Source organism: Rutidosis leptorrhynchoides, chromosome 4 (genome assembly GCF_046630445.1).
Source record: "Rutidosis leptorrhynchoides isolate AG116_Rl617_1_P2 chromosome 4, CSIRO_AGI_Rlap_v1, whole genome shotgun sequence".
NCBI lineage: Eukaryota > Viridiplantae > Streptophyta > Magnoliopsida > Asterales > Asteraceae > Rutidosis > Rutidosis leptorrhynchoides.
This window is the reverse complement of record NC_092336.1, coordinates 610,482,583-610,501,015: the sequence shown is the minus strand read 5'-3', so window position 1 is coordinate 610,501,015 and position 18,433 is coordinate 610,482,583.

Here is an 18,433-nt window from a genome sequence, read left to right as displayed (position 1 = left end):
CACCACAGAATAACCATTTTCATTCAATTTCATACTTGGATTATGACCTATCAGAATTCAACAAGTGACATAATGAAGAAAATATTGGACAAAATAAAATTTGTTAGAAACAAACAAATTAACTATGAGAAATTTTGTTAAGAATCCACGCTAACTGTTCCTAGCTAATTGTTCCTAGCTAACTGATTACATTTTATATTATCGCAATTTAATTATCGCAATTTACATTCTCGCAATTTTATTTACCGTCATTTAATTTCTGTTATTTACTTTACGCACTTTATTTATCGTTATTTAATTTCTGTTATTTATTTTTACGCACTTTAAATATCGGGACACGTATACAAGGTTTTGACATATCATATCGACGCATTTATATATATTATTTAGAATAACCATAGACACTCTATATGCAGTAATGATCGAGTTCTCTATACAGGGTTGAGGTTGATTCTACAATAATATATATAATTTGAGTTGTGATCGAGTCTGAGACATGTACACGGGTCACAATACGTATTAATTAATTCGAATATTATATATTAAACTATATATGAATTATTGGACTGTCAACTGTGGACTATCGACTGTGGACTAATAACATTGGACAATTAAAATGAATTAGAATATTGATTATAATATATGAAACTAAACAATTCTTCAAGTTTGCCACTTTATTTCATCTTAAACCTCATTTGTATCTTGACGATTACAATCTGCGTTCAAACCTTTCATGATTCTTGAAAACATCTCAAACGAGAGGATGAACCAACCACACTTCATCTACGGGAGAAAAGATTGATGCATTTAGTTATGCATCTAAAAAACTCTCGAAAACTGAGTAAACGTCTAACACGTAGTTGTGCTAATTCCCTTAGTGTTATTATTACCCTAAATAACTTGGTAATTCCTTTCAAAGTAGCAAATTTTGTCACAGCTCCAGCAAATCAACTTCGACTTTTCGTTCGAAACAACCTTATTATCACCTTGATTTATATGTATGCTCTTTTATTGTTACCGGGGAACCTTTTATATTCCACCATATTACCGTCAGCGTTTAATCATCTAAAAACACAATTCTCTTTAAATCACCTCGGATAGATAACCATTGATTCAGATATGGTAGCAGTAAATGTAGAGGAATCGGCAATCAGTACTCCGAAAACTCACAGCATATCTACATCGACAGTTATATGTATAACATTTATCTCTTAGAATAATGACCTTCCATTCTGAAATTTTGAAAAGCACCCAGCCTACGAATTAATACATTGAACTTTGAAAAAGCTGAATGAAGCAGCAGAAACTGTAGATAACCGTAAAGACCTTAATCGTCGAAAGTTTGATGATAGAGAATAGTACGTTGGAAAAGCTCAGAAAAATTTGAACTGGAAAACGAATTGAGCTAACCACGAAGGAGACCAAGGACAAATACAAGGACCAAACCCTATATTCAAAGAATCCAGGTAATTCTGGATCCGATGAAATCGTTAGAGAATATCTTGCTCTGAAGTCATGTTAAAAATATTGCGGAAAATCTTTCTTCATCAACCATCGAACTTAGAAATTTCAAAATATCATCATAAATATCTTCGATATTTCTGAAGATATTTTCATAAATATTCTCGTCAAAAATTATTTATCTCTTCGTGCTATCTACATTATATCATAAAGGAAACTACTTTAGTTTCTAAAATTCTTTAAAATTCGAATTTGAATTATGAATGATTTTGAAGTATTGTTGAAAATTGATGCATGAATTAGTGTAATATAATGACACTTGATCAACGTGATTATATTACAGTAAGTCATGCCGAGTTTCTAATGGAACGTGATGATTCACAGATCCTAATGTCATCATGTGCCATGTTACATGACTCTTTCATTCTGTTTAACTTCCGAACATATCAAGAAAGTATATTCTTGATAGTTCTATTCTCAATGATTCTAATAATTTGACAAATCAAATCGTACGATTTCGTTCTTTCTTGGTTAGAACATTAAGTTCATTCGAAACTCCATACTTACGAATTCTGGACCGTTGCTCACTTTACTAGAGGTTGAGAGGATAATAAAAAGGCAAAGAGATCCAAAATATAAGTGAAAATATAAAGTCCAATAACAACACGGAGGTTACAAACCATGGATATCACTACGAATGGCAATATAAAGACACGGTATAATTAAGAATAGTATCACTCCAAGGTAATAGTAGAAGTAAACAGATTCTTCTGGTGGAAGATTGAAAAGAAGGATGACAGAAATGATAATTAAAAAAGATCAAGGATTAGAACTGGATTTAGCATTTTCACAATCTTTTGGATGTATGAACTAAGAAAGAAAGTATAGGAATGGTGAGAATAATGGAACGGAAGAGCTTAATTTATAATGGAAATATCAGACAGAGTAATCTAGGAAGATCACCGTATTTAATTATAGAGATCTTAATTTCCTTACTAGCCGAAGAATCAAATCTTTTAGATTTCGAAGATTTTCTCTAAATCCCTTGAATTCCGAAATTCAACCCTGACTCTGTCAAAAGTTAAAATGAATCTTTACTTTCCTATTTCACTCTTTGGTGATAGCATCATTCGTACTCTTCGAATAATCGAATTATTTTTATCCATATTACTCAATGATGATAAAACTCAAGTTATCAACTCATATTCGTCATGAAAACACTTTTATTGTTAACCATGACCACCTCACTCAAATTTCGGGATGAAATTTCTTTAACGGGTAGGTACTGTGACGACCCGAAAATTTCCGACCAAATTTAAACTTAATCTTATATTGATTTCGACACGATAAGCAAAGTTTGTAAAGTTGAGTCTCAAAAACTTTGAAATTTGTTTAATGAAACCAATTGACCTTTGACTGTTACCAACAATTCACGAACAACTGTTTGTAAACAAAACATGTATATACACATATAAAAATATTATATAAATATGTGTATTTATATAATAACTTGAAAACTTTAACATGACACTTAAAGTATAATATTATATTTTAAGTGTATGTATTTTAATATATATATATCTATATTTAATCTATTATTCTATGTAATAAAAACTTGTTACGAAATAGTTATATATGTAATATATTTTGAAACTTTTAATATATTACTTAAAAATACTCGTTTTATCTTTAACAAAGTTAATAACAAATTTGTATATATATTAACGATTGTAGATCAATATAGATAATATATAAATATATATAGATAAGCTTCAATACAGAAATATTATATGGATATTGTAATAGAAATAAATTATAAAATTTTATATAGAAATTTATAACATAGTATGAAATAATAATTTGTTGTATTAATACTATTATCATCATTATTATAATCATTAATATTACTATCATTATTATCATTATCACTAATAATAAAAGTATTATTATTACCATTATATTATTATAAATTATTATTATTATTATTATTATTATTATTATTATTATTTATAATATTAAGAGTAATATTATTATTATTATATTTTTAAGTAATAAGATTAATTGAAATGTATAAATACTTATATATATAAATACTGTTATATATATATAGATACATAAATAAGGATGAGTAAACAGATACAGTTATATATACGAACCCAGATATGTATTACATTAAAGCAGATATACATAAGTAGTATTCCTTGAATATATTCTTTATCATTTTCTGTCTTTCTGTTTGTCTGTGATTATCTGTCTCTTAATCATACCAACCACGGACAAATCCACTTAAGTAATCCAAAGTCTGTTATCAATCTAATCTACCTTTTATTTATTTTATTCTTTCCTCCTCTGACTTCGTTGTCTGATTGAGAAATTAATACTACAATCACTATGTAATCGATCAGTACATGTTATAATCAGATATCTCGATTCCTTTTCACTATTTTTTTCAAATTACAGCTCGACACCCTGCGTGAAAACAGTTCGACACCTGCGTGAGTCACTTTTAAATTGAAACTTCGAATTCGAAATAATTTTAAGAATCTAAAAGTGCAGATGTGTTGGGAATGTTTTACTTAAACTAACTGTAAAATATCAAACTCCAATTTATTTTATTGATTGAGAATTTTGGAGGCAAAGTTCATTTTTTAAAAAGTCAAAACTTTTGTTCATCGCGAAATTGGAAGTTGATTGCATAATTGACAATTCCAAAAGCTTCTAGGAGTTAATTGAGACACAATTTATGTTATAACCATAGCCTAAAACTTTCTAAATCGTGAAATCAATAAATTTTTTTATATATATGCTGCGACAGCAGCAGCACCCATTGCAATTCATTTTTTTGTTGTTGTTTGTTTTGTTTTAATTAAGATGATGACCCTCTAAATCGTTTTCCATTACAATTATAGATCAAAAATTCGACTGTGTTGATATTAAAATATGGATCGATGATGGTTCTGATTGAGAAGAAGGAGCAAATTAGGGAACAAATAAAAGGGGTTATAGTTAAAAAGAATCATAATAAATCAGAAATTGAAGGGTGGTGGGATGGTTAAGGGTGTTAGCGGGTTTGTAATTGTTTGCGAGTTCGAGCCCTGCGTTGGGCAGTTTTTTTTTAAATGGCTTTTTAAAGGTATTTGCGATTTTTAAAATTTATGTTATTATTATTATTGTTGATATTATTATTGTTATTATTGATTATGGCTATTAGAACTAAGTATTACAATTATTGTTAGTATTGTAATTATTATTATTATTATTATTATTATTATTATTATTATTATTATTATTATTATTATTATTATTATTATTATTATTATTATTATTATATGTATTATAACCATTATGATTATTATCATTCTTACAAGTATTATTAATACACTTATTATTGTTACTTTTACCATTTAAGTATGACTGTTACTATTATTATGATTAGGATCACAAATTGACGTTATAGAAACTTTAGTTACTAGTCTAGAAATTGAACGCGGAGATTATGATTACTATGAATATGAACATAAAGATTTTTAGTAATACGATTAAGATTGCAAATATAGGAATAGTGTTATTATTATGAAAATGATTAAAATTTTAAGTTACGAGGAATCGTTAAAATTATTATAATTATTGTTATCATAGTTATTATAATTCAACTAATTATTATTATCATTATTAATATCATTATCCTCATTAACAATAATATTATTACTACTATTATCATTATTATTATATAGTATCATTATTATTATTATTATTATTAATATTATATCAAAGTTATTAACTTCACAAACAAATGATCTTCATATAAAAAGATATTTAATATATATAACTTAACTATATTAATATTTTTATACATAAAATGGAGTTATTTAGTTAAATAATAAAATATCTAAGTTATTGATATAAAAATCATATCAAATATAATAATATATAAAAGCTTGTTCGATTACGAGTATATGTATTTTAATATATATATACGAATGATATAGGTTCGTGAATCCGAGGCCAACCATGCATTGTTCAATATAGTCATATGTATTTTTACTACAAAATACATTAGGAGAGTTTCATTTGCTCCCTTTTTAAATGCTTTTGCAATATATATTTTTGGGACTGAGAATACATGCGCTGCTTTTATAAATGTTTTACGAAATAGACACAAGTACTTAAAATTACATTCTATGGTTGGATTATTAACCGAATATCGCCCTTCAAGTCTGGTAACCTAAGAATTTAGGGAAATGGCCCCTGATTGACGCGAATCCTGAAGATAGATCTATGGACCTTGAAAAATCCCATTCGGGGTACGAATGCTTTAGTACTTCGAGATTATTATACAGACGAGAGGTTCTATTTTGGGGATATTCTATGCATTAAGTTAACGTCGGTTACCAGGTGTTCAATCCATATGAATGATTTTTATCTCTATGCAGTTTGCGAAATGCCTGATACGAGAATGATGTCTATGAAAATGAAATCTTGTGGTCTATTATACTATCTGAAATGATTATTTATGATAAACTAATGAACTCACCAACCTTTTGGTTGACACTTGAAAGCATGTTTATTCTCAGGTTTGAAAGAAATCTCCCGCTGTGCATTTGCTCATATTAGAGATATTACTTGGAGTCAATCATGACATATTTCAAAAGACGTTGCATTCGAGTCGTTGAGTTCATCAAGATTATTATTAAGTCATTTATAGATTGGATATATTATGAAATGGTATGCATGCCGTCAACTTTCGATGTAATGAAAGATTGTCTTTTCAAAAACGAATGCAATGTTTGTAAAATGTATCATATAGAGGTCAAGTACCTCGCGATGTAATCAACTGTTGTGAATCATTTATAATTGATATGGACTTCGTCCGGATGGATTAGGACGGGTCATTAGAGTTTTGGCGTCAAAAAAGTCGTTTTGCTATTTCTAAAGGACAATTATGAACTTTAAAATTTTACGAAATTTATTACCTTTGCATTTGAACTCGTATGCATATTTAAATACCATTTTGATACTAGTTTTTTATGTAACACTTTTTTTAGGTACATTGAAAATATTTTTAAGGTTTATATATCCACACTAGTCACAAATCCGTACACGTTTAGTGACATCTTTATTTGATGGTTAGATTATTTTGTGACACTTTTTGATATCTCTCAATTCTTAACTCTATAAATTTTTCTATTTTAAAATTTCATATTGAATACAAATATATTTGACTATAGTTTCGTTTCGATAATAATTTTTTGCCGCAAAACATATTTTTGGGCACATTATGTTTTCCACATAATCGGGCCAAATTATGTGGCAAACATGCTAAAAATTTTTGGTTGAAAGTTGGACCTACTTTCGCACGATGAATAGATAACGACACTATGATCAAGACTTCCTAAAGGCTTCCTTCCATTCGAAATAGTTTAGACGCTGAAAAAGTCATTTTGCTATTTCTAAATGTGAATTTTGAATTTTTAGATTTTACGATAATTATTACCTTTGCATTTGAACTCTTTTGCATATTCAAATACCATTTTTATACTTGTGTTTAATATAACACTTTATTTAGGTAAATTTAGAATATTTTTAAGGTTAATATATCCCCACTAGCTACAATTCCTTACATGTTTAGTAACATCTTAGTTTAATGGTTCGATTATTTTGTGACACTTTATAATATCTGTCAATTCATAACTCTATAATTATTTTTATTTTAGAAATTCATATTGAATGCAAATATATTTGACTATATTTTTGTTTCAATAATAATTCATGGTCGCAAAACACATTTTTGAGCACGTTACGTTTGCCACATAATCGGGCCGAATTATGTGGCAAGCTTGCTAAAAAAACTTCGGTTGAAATTTGGACCCATTTTCGCACGATGAATAGATAACGACGCTATGAGAAAGATTTCCTGAAGGCTTCATTCCATTCGAAATAGTTTTGACGCCGAAAAAGTCGTTTTACTATTTCTAAAGGTGAATTTAATCTTTCAAATTTTATGATAATTATTACTTTTGCATTTGAACTCTTATGCATATTTAAATACCATTTTGATACTACTTTTTTTATGTAACACTTTATTTAGGTACATCAAGAATATGTTTTGGGTTAATATATCCCCACTAGCCACAAATCGTTACATGTTTAATGACATCTTGGATTAATTGTTCGATTATTTTGTGACAATTTTTCATATCTCTCAATTCATAACTGTATAATTGTTTCTATTTTAAAATTTCATATTGAACACAAATATTTGACTATAGTTGCGTGTCGATAATAATTTTTGATATCTTGTGTTGTATTGCACTGTATTGTATTGTGTTGTATTGTATTGTATTGCATTGTATTGCATTGGATTGCTCTGTATTGCGCTTTATTGCACTGAATTGCTCTAGATTGCGCTGAATTGCACTGGATTGCATTGTATTACGCTTTATTGCGCTGCATTTTGCTGCATTATGCTGTATTGACTTGCATTGTGTTGTATTTTCTTATATTGCGTTGTATTGCGTTGTATTTGGTTGTATTGGGTTTTATTGGGTTGTATTGAGTTGTATTGCGTTGTATTTTGTTGGATTGCGTTGCAATGCGCTGCATTACGCTGCATTGGCTTGTATTGGCTTGTATTGGCTTCTATTATCTTGTATTGTATTTGTCTTGTATTGTATTGTATTGTATTGTATTGTATTGTATTGTATTGTATTGTATTGTATCGTATCGTATTGTATTGTATTGTATTGTATTGTATTGTATTGTATTGTATTGTATTGTATTGTATTGTATTGTATTGTATTGTATTGTACTGTACTGTAATGTATTGTACTGTATTGTATTGTATTGTATTGTATTGTTTTGTTTTGTATTTTATTGTATTGTATTGTATTGTCTTGTATTGTGTTATATTGTTTTGTATTGTATTGTATTGTATTGTATTGTGTTGTGTTGTGTTGTGTTGTGTTGTGTTGTGTTGTGTTGTGTTGTGTTGTGTTGTGTTTTGTTGTGTTGTGTTTTGTTGTATTGTATTGTATTGTATTGTATTGTATTGTATTGTATTGTATTTTATTGTATTGTGATTTATTGCGCTGGATTGCAATGTATTGCACTGTATTGCGTTGTATTGGGTTGTATTGTATTGTATTCGGTTGTATTGTATTGTATTCGGTTGTATTGGGTTGTACTGGGTTGTATTGGGTTGTACTGGGTTTTATTGGGTTGTATTGTGTTGTATTGTAATGTATTGTATTGTATTGGGTTGGGTTGTAAAGCATTGTATTGCGTTGTATTACATTGTATTACGTTGTATTGTCTTGTATCATCTTGTATTTTCTTGTATTGTATTGTATTGTATTGTATTGCGGTGTATTGTGTTGTATTTCGCTTGATTGCGCTGTACTACGTTGGATTACGTTGGATTGCGCTGCATTATGCTGATTGCATTGAATTGCATTGTATTGCGTTTCATACTAAGATTCCTCTCATGATGCGATGGTACCGAGGGGAGATAAAGTCTTGAACTTTCAACCCGAAAATAGGTTTGGTAGGGCAAATCCAAACCGCTTTCCTGTGGTCTTCCTATCTTGCTCCTTCAACACCGGAGTCTAGTAAGGGTTGGTTGTGATGACCCGGAAATTTTTGACCAAATTTGAACTTTAACCTTTATATGTTTCCGACACGATAAGCAAAATCTGTAATGTTGAGTCTCGTAAGTTTGAAATCAATATTCATGTATCAATTACCCTTTGACTGTGCTCGACGATTCACGAACAATTAATTGTAAACAGTTATATGTGTATGTATATATAAATAATAATTCAAAATATAATTTAAAGTATTATATATTGTTGTTATTAAAAACAAATAAAATAAAAATAGAATGTTATAATAATTATTATTTAAATATATCTCTATATATAAATAAAGTATATTAAAAATAAATATTAAATGATTGTAACACTCGTTTGATGTTCCGATTGATATTAAGTAAGTTAAATTCAAACTATTGTAATTTAGAAATAAATGGTGATCCGAAAACAAGTTAAACGGTTTATAGTTTTGTTAAAAATATAATTAGAATCTATTTGATTAATTTTAACATTTAGTATTTTTATTTGGGGTTGGGTGCTCATAATTAATTTAATTTTTATTTAAATAATTGTATATAATTAATGACCAATTTTACACCCTAAAAGACTGAAATAAATAAAGTTACTTAATTTAAAATTTTAGAATTTTTCTGGGAACTTTCATCCGCCACTGATTAACAACGGACTACAAAATACTATTCCTCTTAAAACTGTCGGTAGGAAGAAACCAAAATATTATGACTGTTTAATTTCTTGTACACTGTTTTCTTCTTTTCAATGTTTCCCACTTGTGTCGCTTTAATCCATCTATCTAATCTATATTATAATCTATATATATTCATACTTAAATTACACGGGATACATCTGTTATCTGTCCCCATCTCAAATCTCATATGTATCACTATGAAAGTATTATGCATATTATGGTGACCCACTTAATTTGTTTCTCAGCATTCTAATTAGAATACACCACAAAAGTTAAAAGTTGATTGAATTGGATTAACTTTATTGCCATTGCCTTCCACCTATCTAATTCGATTTCAATATAAACATACAAAATACCTATGCACATTAGATATAGATAGACTCTTATATATCTTCTTCATCTTCTTGTGTTCTTCCTATCTTCCTTGGACCCACAAACCATAACAAACGACTACCATTTAACCTTATGATTTTCGTTTTTTGGTTTAGTATTTCCGTTTGAACCAAGTCAATAAACCACTATCACATTCGAAGCTTTTGTTGTTCGGTTAACATCACCACCATCCCCACAGGCAAGTATTACTGTTACTTTTCCGTCATAGCTATTATCTGTTTCGATGTGAACCAAGAACATCATCACAATTCATCATGGAAACTTTCTGCTACCTTTCTTGTCTGTAGTGACCCGAACTTTTCCATGTTTATATATATATTAAATGAAATTGTTATTTACATGATTAAGTGTTTCCAACATATTAAGCAATCAAACTTGTTAAGACTTGATTAATTGAAATAGGTTTCATATAGACAATTGACCACCCAAGTTGACCGGTGATTCACGAACGTTAAAACTTGTAAAAACTATATGATGACATATATATGGTTATATATATAGTTAACATGATATTATGATAAGTAAAAATATCATTAAGTATATTAATAATGAACTACATATGTAAAAACAAGACTACTAACTTAATGATTTTGAAACGAGACATATATGTAACGATTATCGTTGTAACGACATTTAATGTATATATATCATATTAAGAGATATTCGTACATCATAATATCATGATAATATAATAATTTAAAATCTCATTTGATATTATAAACATTGGGTTAACAACATTTAACAAGATCGTTAACCTAAAGGTTTCAAAACAACACTTACATGTAACGACTAACGATGACTTAACGACTCAGTTAAAATGTATATACATGTAGTGTTTTAATATGTATTCATACACTTTTGAAAGACTTCAAGACACTTATCAAAATACTTCTACTTAACAAAAATGCTTACAATTACATCCTCGTTCAGTTTCATCAACAATTCTACTCGTATGCACCCGTATTCGTACTCGTACAATACACAGCTTTTAGATGTATGTACTATTGGTATATACACTCCAATGATCAGCTCTTAGCAGCCCATGTGAGTCACCTAACACATGTGGGAACCATCATTTGGTAACTAGCATGAAATATATCATAAAATTACAAAAATATGAGTAATCATTCATGACTTATTTACATGAAAACAAAATTACATATCCTTTATATCTAATCCATACACCAACGACCAAAAACACCTACAAACACTTTCATTCTTCAATTTTCTTCATCTAATTGATCTCTCTCAAGTTCTATCTTCAGGTGTTCTTCATAAATTCTACAAGTTCTAGTTTCATAAAATCAAGAATACTTCCAAGTTTGCTAGCTTACTTCCAATCTTGTAGAGTGATCATCCAACCTCAAGAAATCTTTATTATTTACAGTAAGATATCTTTCTAATACAAGGTAATACTCATATTTAAACTTTGATTCAATTTCTATAACTATAACAATCTTATTTCGAGTAAAAATCTTACTTGAACTTGTTTTCGTGTCATGATTCTGCTTCAAGAACTTTCAAGCCATCCAAGGATCCTTTGAAGCTAGATCCATTTTTCTCATTTCCAGTAGCTTTATGCAGAAAACTTGAGGTAGTAATGATGTTCATAACATCATTCGATTCATACATATAAAGCTATCTTATTCGAAGGTTTAAACTTGTAATCACTAGAACATAGTTTAGTTAATTCTAAACTTGTTCGCAAACAAAAGTTAATCCTTCTAACTTGACTTTTAAAATCAACTAAACACATGTTCTATATCTATATGATATGCTAACTTAATGATTTAAAACCTGGAAACACGAAGAACACTGTAAAACCGGACATACGCCGTCGTAGTAACACCGCGGGCTGTTTTGGGTTAGTTAATTAAAAACTATGATAAACTTTGATTTAAAAGTTGTTCTTCTGGGAAAATGATTTTTCTTGTGTACATGAAACTATATCCAAAAATCATGGTTAAACTCAAAGTGGAAGTATGTTTTCTAAAATGGTCATCTAGACGTCGTTCTTTCGACTGAAATGACTACCTTTACAAAAACGACTTGTAATTTATATTTCCGACTATAAACCTATACTTTTTCTGTTTAGATTCATAAAATAGAGTTCAATATGAAACCATAGCAATTTGATTCACTCAAAACGGATATAAAATGAAGAAGTTATAGGTAAAACAAGATTGGATAATTTTTCTTGTTGTAGCAACGTGAAAATTGGTAACAAATCTATATTAATTATATCCTATCTAACTTATATTGTATTATACATGTATTCTAATATATTATGTAATCTTGGAATACCATAGACACGTATGCAAATGTTTTGACATATCATATCGACCCATGTGTATATATTATTTGGAACAACCATAGACACTCTATATGCAGTAATGCGGGAGTTAGCTATACAGGGTTGAGGTTGATTCCAAAAATATATATACTTTGAGTTGTGATCTAGCCTGAGACGTGTATACACTGGGTTGTGGATTGATTCAAGATAATATATATCAATTTTTTTTCTGTACATCTAACGTTGGACAACTAGTTGTAGGTTACTAACGAGGACAGCTGACTTAATAAACTTAAAACATCAAAATGTATTAAAAGTGTTGTAAATATATTTTGAATATACTTTGATATATATGTATATATTTGTTATAGGTTCGTGAATCGACCAGTGGCCAAGTCTTACTTCCCGGCGAAGTAAAAATCTGTGAAAGTGAGTTATAGTCCTACTTTTAAAATCTAATATTTTTGGGATGAGAATACATGCAGGTTTTATAAATGATTTACAAAATAGACACAAGTACGTGATACTACATTCTATGGTTGAATTATCGAAATCGAATATACCCCTTTTTATTAAGTCTGGTAATCTAAGAATTAGGGAACAGACACCCTAATTGACGCGAATCCTAAAGATAGATCTATTGGGCCTAACAAACCCCATCCAAAGTACCGGATGCTTTAGTACTTCGAAATTTATATCATATCCGAAGGGTGTCCCGGAATGATGGGGATATTCTTATATATGCATCTTGTTAATGTCGGTTACCAGGTGTGCACCATATGAATGATTTTTATTTCTATGTATGGGATGTATATTGAAATATGAAATCTTGTGGTCTATTGTTACGATTTGATATATATAGGTTAAACCTATAACTCACCAACATTTTTGTTGACGTTTCAAGCATGTTTATTTTCAGGTGAATATTAAGAGCTTCCGCTGTTGCATACTAAAATAAGGACAAGATTTGGAGTCCATGTTTGTATGATATTATGTAAAAACTGCATTCAAGAAACATATGTCGATGTAATATATTTCTATTGTAAACCATTATGTAATGGTCGTGTGTAAACAGTATATTTTAGATTATAATTATTTGATAATCTACGTAATGCTTTTGAAACCTTTATTGATAAAATAAAGGTTATGGTTGTTTTAAAAATGAATGCAGTCTTTGAAAAACGTCTCATATAGAGGTCAAAACCTCGCAACAAAATCAATTAATATGGAACGTTTATAATCAATATGAACGGGACATTTCAGTTGGTATCCGAGCGTTGGTCTTAAAGAACCGGAATTTTATATTAGTGTGTCTTATCGAGTTTGTTAGGATGCATTAGTGAGTCTGGACTTCGACCGTGTTTACTTGAAAAATGATTGCTTAACAAATTTTGTTGGAAACTATATATTTTTAACATGTGAATATTATGTGATATATTAATCTCTTAACGCGTTTGATATTATATGATAGATGTCTACCTCTAGAACAAGTCCCATTGACTTACCTAATAATAATGAAGAGTTAAATGTAAATTGGAATGATTCGTGGACTGATTCACAAGTTCCCGAAGAGGAACCGGAAGAAGAGTCGGAACCGGAAGAAGAATCGGAACCGGAAGAAGAAATAGAACCAGTAGGGGAAATAATAAAACGGTTAAGTAGAAGAAAATCCTCAACCAACCGACCAAAGTTAATTATGGTCAATGGTGTTTCCGCCAAGGAAGCGAAGTATTGGGAGGATTACCAATTCTGCGATGAATCGGATCCCGACAAGGATTTCGATGATGTTATAGAAATTACCCCAACACAATTTAATAAGGCAAAAGAGAACAATAAGGGAAAGGGCATAAAAATAGAGAAATTTGATTCCAAACCCGATGAACTCTATATGTATCGTCAACACCCGTATTTCTTAAGTTGTGACAATAACCCGGGGACCTCTAAACCACCAGGTTTTTCTAAACCAATGTGGAAAATGACGGGTCATATTAGGGGAACATCATATATCCCTAGAAACTTGGCAAAACGAACCAAAACCGAAGAAGAAGAAACGAGTGAGTCGGAATAAGATAGTTGTATTCGTGTGGTGTAATATATGTAATATAGTGTACTTATGCTTTATGATATATGTAAAAATTGCTTGTATTAATAAGTATTTTTTTTTATGAATCTAACTCTTGTCTATTTTACAGTATAAAAATACAAAATAGATAGACAACTCAATATTTTAAGAGACCTACCCGGAGACATGATTGATGAAATCTTGTCTAGAGTCGGTCAGAATTCCTCGGCACAACTATTTAAGGCGAGATCAGTTTGTAAGACATTTGAAGAATGTTCCAAGAATGCCTTGATTTATAAAAGGCTTTCGTTCGAAAGATGGGGGATATCACATTTGGAAATCCATAAGTTACGATGTGTTTACTTTGACGTATATATTTCGGGGAACCCAAATGCTATTTTACGCAACGGGTTAAGAAATTATTTTGACTCAATATATCCGAATATAGGACATCGTGATTTAGAAAAAGTGGCTAACATGCAACATAAAGAAGAATGTTATGCTTACGGGTTAGTAATGTTCGCTTCTCATCAAAGTGAGAACAAGAACATCGGGCTACAACTATTAAACAAAACGTTCCCACAAGTGACGGAGTCGGTAATTGGGGTAAGAAATGAGGTTTTTAGGTTATTACGAGACTGTTGGTCATTACGTAACCTTCATCCTTTTGACGACGTTACAACAAATTGTCTTACTATCGGTCACAACGGTTATGTTCCACAAAACCAAGGATGGGAAGTGGTATTAGTAAAACCAGAATGCAAGACTTGTTTCTGGACGTATGAATTACGTGTCTTTATTGCCTTTGCTGAACGCCTTATTTATTAACTAGAATTATCTTCGCAACTACTTTGTATCAAAGTTTTATGTGCTATATTTCATGCTATATGTAAAAAAAAAAAAAGCGGTATTGTAAGTTTGCAAGTTATTGTATAAAGGTTTGAATATGAATTTTTTTTTTTTTTTTTGTGATTAGTTTTTCATATAGAATTGTAGTAGTTGAAATGGTATGTTAGCTACTAAGTATGAACTTAACGGGTAGGTACTACCCGAATTAAAGAGTATAAAACGCTAATATGAAGAAAGAGCTTTTATAAATAAGTTCATATTACGCTACGAAATACTATTGACTACTCTTGATATTCTATATGATTAACTCGTTTCATTTGACTATTTTGAAGGAAATGGCACCGACTACTTGACACACCTTGAATATGAACGAAGAGGAATTTCGTGCCTTTCTTGCTTCAAACATAGCCGCAGTACAGGCTGCGCTACATACCAATAATAACCTTGGATCTAGCAGTACAGGAAATCGTGTAGGATGCACCTACACAGAATTCACTGCCTGCAAACCTTTAGAATTTAATGGAACCGAAGGACCGATCGGATTGAAACGGTGGACCGAGAAGGTCGAATCGGTGTTTTCCATAAGTAAGTGTACTGAAGAGGATAAAGTGAAGTACGCTACGCATACCTTCACAGGTTCTGTGTTAAAATGGTGGAATACCTATCTAGAGCAAGTGGGACAAGATGATGCTTACGCACTACCGTGGTCAGCATTCAAGCACTTGATGAACGAGAAGTACCGTCTCAGAACCGAGGTCAATAAGCTCAAGACAGAACTTAGAGGGTTACTGTAACATCCTCAATCGGGCCTAGTTGTAAGATTACTAAATTATCCTTAAGTTAGTATTGTGTTACTATATGCTTTTATTTTTATTTAATATTTATTATTATTTAATGATGTGGTTAGGACCAGTTTGTGACAAGGGTCACAGAACAGGTTTGTTTATTCAATTTGGATTCCGTTTGGGTTGCCAAATGATGTAAAAAATATATCAGATAACTGATAAATACCCGTGAATTACACAGTATGGGATTTAATCCCAAATAATAGACTGATGTCTATCCCCTTCTTGCATTTTCTAGACTTTTCCCAAAAATAACCCGTTCTTCATCTTCTCACCTACATCAAACCCTAATTTCTAATCCTTGTTTTAGAGCTCGAATCATTTACATCTTTGTGTTCCTTGTGATTCACTGATTCTTTCAAGGTAAGAATCACAAGTTTTCATACTTTAATCTTCAAGAAAATGGGGTTTTTGTGTTAGTTTTTATAAAGTGTGTATTTTGGGTCAAAGTGGTTAGATTTGATGTTGTTTGAGTCCAAATCTTGTGGGTTTATGTTTCTTAATGTTTAGTGTCTTCGATTTGGTGAGTTTTGAGGTTAAAAACGAGCTCTAGATCGAGAATTGGTGAGTTTGGTGAGAAACCCGTCACTTTGGTAGCTGCTGCTGCAGATGAACTACCATCGGCTGATGGTCTCTGACCACCGACCGATGGTGTGTGACGATCGGTCGATGGACTAGACGATCGACCGATGGTGGAAGTCCTTCGACCAACGGTTGCTATATCAAGCGCCAGTTTTAGATTTACCAGAGGGAACAGAAAATATTATGGTCTACTGCGATGCGTCACACGCAGGTCTAGGTTATGTTTTGATGCAGAGAAATAAAGTTATAGCGTATGCTTCACGACAGTTGAAGAATCATGAACGAAACTACCCTACTCACGACTTAGAGTTAACTACAGTTGTGTTTGCTTTGAAGCTTTGGAGACATTATTTGTATGGTACGCATTGTGAAATCTATACAGATCATAAGAGTCTTCAATATATCTTTTCACAGAAAGAATTAAATATGCGTCAACGTCGATGTTTAGAATTGATTAAAGACTACGATTGTGAGATTAAGTACCATCCAGGTAAAGCAAATGTGGTCGCAGATGCTCTGAGTCGCAAGAAAACCATCGAAAATGTTAGATTTATGAGAATTGAGATAGTTTCAGACTTGATTGATCGATTGAAAACCGTTCAGTTAGTAGCTTTGAATGACGAAAACCTAAAGACTGAACAAATGACTAAAAGAAAATTTGACCTATGCAATGATTCTAGAGGATTAAAGACCTATAAAGATCGAATTTGGGTGCCTATGCTTGGAGATTTGAGGGATTTAATCCTTACTGAAGCGCATAAATCGAGATTATCAGTGCATCCAGGTAGTACTAAGATGTATAGAGACTTGAAAACATTGTATTGGTGGCCAACAATGAAGACAGATGTTGCAGGTTTCGTTGAGAAATGTCATATTTGTGCGCAAGTTAAGGCAGAACATCAGAAACCGTATGGATCTCTAAGACAATTAGAAATTCCTCAGTGGAAATGGGATCATATAACGATGGATTTTGTAACCAAGTTACCCCGAACCCAGAAAGGTCATGACATGATCTGGGTGATAGAGGATCGTTTAACAAAGAGTGCTCATTTTTTAGCTACACGTGAAACCGCTTCGCTAAGTGATTTGGCAGAGTTGTACTTAAAAGAGATAGTTAGTCGACATGGTGTACCGTTGTCTATAGTTTCCGACCGAGATACTAGATTTGTATCTAACTTCTGGAACAGTTTGCAGCAGAATTTGGGTACGCGTGTGAATCTAAGTACAGCTTATTACCCACAGACAGACGGTCAGAGTGAACGGATGATTCAGACATTAGAAGACATGTTGAGAGCGTGTGTCTTAGAATATGGTGGTTCTTGGGATTCACATCTTCCATTGATAGAGTTTGCTTACAACAATTCATAGCATTCGAGTATCGGAATGCCACCGTATGAAATGTTGTATGGTCGAAAATGCAGAACTCTGACATGTTGGTTAGAAGCAGGTGAGAAACAATTTGCAGGTCCCGAAATTGTTCAGATAACCGCAGAAAAGGTTGAAATTGCACGAGAGAAGTTAAAAGTAGCCAGAGATTGGCAAAAGATGTATGCTGATCCTCGCAGATGTCGGTAACATTTAATGTAGGTGATCGTGTATACCTAAAAGTTTCGCCATGGAAAGGGGTGATCAGATTCGGTAAACGTGGTAAAC